Here is a 5,329-nt window from a genome sequence, read left to right as displayed (position 1 = left end):
CTGGCATGCTGGAGTCCCAGAGGTTGCAAAGAGTTGGACATGACTGAGGGACTGAACAACAAGAAAAAGGGACTGCATCAAACATATGACAGGTCTCTTCTTCAAGTTTTTGCCAGATATTGAACTTGATGGAATGGGAGGCTAAGCTCAAAACTTTTGAAGGAGGGAATTTCAGGCATGAGAAGGAAGGGAATGACCAACTATGAGTCAGAAGCCTTAGAAGGCCATACCCAAGAAATAAGGTGGACTGCAAAGTCATGGTGAAATCTGTCCACAGTGCTTTGAAGACAAATTTCTACTAATGACAGAAATCAACATGGAACACTTGATAAATTTTCCTCTCAAGACTTTGCCAGATTTTCAGGCTACATGAGGTGGGAGGCTAATGAGCTAAACAAAACTCCCAAAGGGCAGACTGAATCTCCCATAGTGTTTAAGTGTTGAAATAGACCTCCCAAGCTACCCATCAGAAGTCCAAGTGAGCCACACCTTAAGAAAAAAAGCAAGAGGTAGACTGAGTCTAAAACTGGAATCAGCACCAATTTAGTTCAGTTCCTTGTTGTATTAAGGTGGTCAGCCCTTCAAATTATGCATCTAACAGAGGAAAACGGAGAACCTTTATGAGGGAAAATAACATCATTACAAGTCCCATTTGTTCATTTTAAACCCAAAATATGGCATGTAATAAATTACAAGACTTGAGAAGAGGCAAGAAAATGTGAATGATAAGAGAAAATGCAAATGATAAAAGCAGATCCATAGATGATCCAGATATTCAAATTAGCAGGCAGGGTTTTTTAAATAATTATTTATGTGCAGGGAAGAAAAGGAAAAGATGGGACAAAATAGATAAAATGATGGATAATTTTGACAGAATTGGAATCTATAAAAATGATTTAACATGCTTTATAGATTTAAAAAATATAATAGCTAAAATTGAGAATTCATTTATAGTTTTAACAATAGCTTGGACTGAGCAAAGAGTGAACTTGAGGACAGAAAAGTTGATAATACACAAAACTGAAGCACAGAGACAAAAAGAATGGAAAGAATAAAACTAGTATAAGAGACATATGGAATATGGGGAAGCAATTAAACATATATTAATTAGAGTCATAGAAGGATAAGTATTAGAAAAAGGGGTAGAAGCAATATATGAAAACATAATAGTCAAGAAATTTCCGAAACTGGTGATAGACATCATTTCAAACATTAAAGAAGTTCAATGAACCTTAATCCACAGCAAGGATACATGCAAAGGATTAGGTAAATAAGTGTATTGTAGCTGAACTGCTGACAAAGATGAAGTCTTAAAAGCAGCAAGAGAAAACAAGGCACATTACTTTATCACAAAGGAACAATAAAGCAGATGACTATTGTACTGAAATTATGGAAGCCAAAAGACATTTAAAGTGCTGAAAGAAAAAAAATCTGTCAAATTTGTATCCAGATAAAATACCTTTAGAGATCATAGTAAAAATAGACTTATTCAGACAAATAAAAGTTGAGAGAATCCATCAATAGCAGACCCACACTATGAAAAATATTAAAGGAAGTTCTTCAGGGTAAAGGAAAATGAACTCAAATGGAAGCACAGACCTTCCAGAAAGAAGAGCAACAGGAAAGACAAATACATGGGTAAAAAATAACTGACTTTCAAAGTAGCAAGAATAAAATATATTGTGGAGTTTTATGTAGAAGTATTTAAACATTTGCATGAATTATAGGAAGGAGGTGTATGGTTTAAATCATAAGGTTTTCATTTGGATAGTAAAAGGTAGACTGCAGGAAAAAAATTGCTAGCTTTAGAGTGGAATACAGCATGAAAACAAAATTTTAAGGTTAAGGTAGTCTGTAATAAGGAATTATATTGGAATATAGAGGTTGTTGTTCAGTTGCTCAGTCGTGTCCAATTCTTTGCGACCTTGTGGACTGTGGCACAACAAGCTTTCCTGTACTTCACTATCTCCATGAGTTTGCTCAAACTCATGTCCAGTGAGTCAGTGATGGCATCCAACCATTTCATCCTCTATTGCCCCTTTCTTCTCCTGCCCTCAATCTTTCCCATCATCAGGGTCTTTTCCAATGAATCAGCTCTTTGCATTGTGTAGCCAAAGTATTGGACCTTCAGTTTCAGCATCAGTCCTTCCAATGAATATTCAGGGTTGTTTTCCTTTAGGATTGACTGGTTTGATCTTGCAGGCCAAGGGACTCTCAAGAGTCTTCTTCAGCACCACAGTTCGAAAGCATCATTCTTTGGTGCTCAACCTTCTTTATGGTTCAACTCTCACATCCATATGTGACTACTAGAAAAACCATAGCTTTGACTATACAGACTTTCATCAGCAAAATGATGTCTCTGCTCTTTAATACACTGTCTAGGTTTGTCATTGCTTTCCTTCCAAAGAGTAAGCATCTTTTAATTTCATGGTTGCAGTTACCGTCCACAGCGATTTTTGCAGCCCATGGAAATACAATTTGTCATCGTTTCCACTTGTTCCCCATCTATTTTCCTTAAAGTGATGGGACTGGGTGCCATGATCTTAGGTTTTTGAATTTTAAGCCTGCTTTAACATAAAAGCAAACATCCTGAACACCATGGTAGCAAAGTGAGTTCATTTTACTTTAAAAAAAAAAAAAAGGTCATTACCAAGTGGGATTTATTCTAAAAAAGCAGTTTTGCCTTTAACAATAGATTATCTGTGAAATTCACCATATTAAAAAATAAAATCACATGCTAATCTCAATAGGTACTTCATCTGTTAAAGAATCTGCCTGCATGCAGGAGACCTCGGTTTGATTCTTGGATCAGGAAGATCTCCTGGAGAAGGTATAGGCTCCCCACTCCAGTATTCTTGGGCTTCCCTGGTGGCTCAGCTGGTAAAGAATCTGCCTGCAATGCAGGAGACTTGGGTTCAATCCCTGGATTGGGAGAAGGGCATGGCAACCCACTCTAGTATTCTTGCCTGGAGAGTCCCCATGGACAGAGAAGCCTGGCAAGTTACAGTCCATGGGTTGCAAAAACTGAGTGACTAAGCGCAGCACAGCTCAATAGATGCCAAAGAAACAAAGCTCTTGGTAAACTCACTGGAAAAAATCCTGATGCCGGGAAGGACTGAGGGCAGGAAGAGAAGCAGGTGACAGAGGATGAGGTGGTTGGATGACATCATCAACTCAATGGACAGGAGTTTGAGCAAACTCTGGGGGATAGTAAAGGACAGGGAATCCTGGCATGCTGCAGTCCACGGGGTCTCAGAGTTGGACATGACTGAGCAACTGAACAACAACAACAAACTAGAAGTAGAAGCAGGTTAACCAATTCAGAACATCGAATATATCTGTCTGCGTCCCTTCATCCAGCTAAAGATCATGTTCTATAGCCACACTAAAGAGAAAACACAACTATGTTTGAACAATGCCTAGGGGATGATGGCACTGACCTGGAAGGAACCGGGGTCACTGAATGTCCAAGAGGAGCAGACACATTACTTTACACACATTTTCCAAACACATTACATTAGTCACATTTAATCAATTTTGTTCCTTAAGCCAATGATGGCTGTGACTTTTTGTTGTAATGGTCTTACTGATCCAGAAGGCATATAATGTATAACAAGAGAAATTTCATCTGTACAGAGGAAGAATATGTTGATGATCAAAGATGACCAAGTATCAGAAGTGGTTTACATAGGGAGATTATAGAGTGCAGGTCTTCATGAAGAAGATAGAATTGCCCCATGGTGATACAGGGGAGACTTGCTTACAGTTTAAATTCTATTCTGGCATTTGCTAGAATAAAAATCATTGTTTTATTTTGGTACACATCACATTACCAAATGTTAGTGGCTTTAAAAATGTTCAAAACTGCTGATGCATGTGTTTTGATAGATGGGCTTTAGCCATTTACATTTATCATAGTTACCAAAATATTTGACTTCATTTCTTACATACTTCTTTCTCTTTTTTTCTCTTTTCCTACCCTCTGTTGGATTTAAAAGACCCATTTCCTATCCCTCACCGCCCCCACCTGCCCCACTAGCTTGGGAAGGTCTGTGTTGCATTTCCATTCTTTTTGTAGTCACTTTGAAGTTTTTGACATTAATTATACATTTTCCTATAATACTCTAAAGTTACTAAGTATTTCTCTTAACATCCCTGAACCCTTTGAAGCCCACTTTACACACTGAACACCCTCACACCCTGCTCAAGCTAATCTTACCATCTTTTTCTTACAGCTTAGATTCTATCACTTTTTAAACATAGTTAATAAAGGGGATTTTGGTTTGTTTACAATTGATAATTAAATGTATTTATTTTAAAAAAACACTATTGAAACAATTCTTGAGAATCTTTTCTGAGACTAAATGAGAGCCCAGTGCCTGCCTCACACAGAGTAGGTGCTCAATAAAAGAAACCCACCTTTCCGCCTCCCAGAATAAATAGTTGTTTGTCGCTTTAACACTAGTCATGAGTGCTCAGCAGGCGTGGATTCCTCTGGGTTGGATGCATTTCATGGACAGTTGGCAATGACCAACTTCTCCTTATGTTAATTTTGTGAATACTGTATTTGACTGTGTAGCAAGCTAAGTGATGCCGGAATAAATGTTCTCATTTCTGAGCTGTGAAGTGTTGAAAATGGATCAGAAAATAAAAGCAGAATGTCCACCCTTTGGAAGAAAAATGTCAGTCTGTGTTGCTGCCACTCTTGGCTGCTAGTTGGAATGCAGCTGTTAAGGCAGCTGTTTAACTGTTTGCCCAACTTGAAAGGACACTCACTGCCAAGTGGCAAATAGTTTTCATAACATTTTGCTTTTGCTGAGAACAACAACAGTGCATTTTATTGAGCTCCAGCAGTGTGCCAAACATGACAGATTTATAACTCTGCAGGTTCACAACCTTGACTGAACACGATGCTCATTTCCATTTATAATATTTATAAAAAGAATAAATAGGCTTCCAAAGGTAGCCTCTACACACACACAAAAAAAAACTCTATATCTTACATATTTTTTGAAAATCCAGCAGATTAACTTGAGGAAATACCTCTGAAAATGAAAAATAAAAATCTTAAAAGGAAGATTTAAAGATTTAAAACTTCCTTAAGGTGGCCCAAGTTGACTCTACCCCCTTGTCCAGGACAGACGAGTGCAGCAGTAGCAGAGGAAACACGTCATCTACTGAATCTCTTGCAATTGATGTGTCTCATTCTGGGTCATGAAGTTAATCTGTGTTGCTAATAAAAATATTGACACTAAGTACTTAGCATACAGTTGTATTGAATCTGACAGGCTGTGAACTGGGGTGGTGGTGGGGAGTAGGGGAGGGTGCG

This window comes from Bos javanicus, chromosome 9, assembly GCF_032452875.1.
Source record: "Bos javanicus breed banteng chromosome 9, ARS-OSU_banteng_1.0, whole genome shotgun sequence".
Lineage (NCBI taxonomy): Eukaryota > Metazoa > Chordata > Mammalia > Artiodactyla > Bovidae > Bos > Bos javanicus.
Note: the sequence above shows the minus strand (reverse complement) of the source record.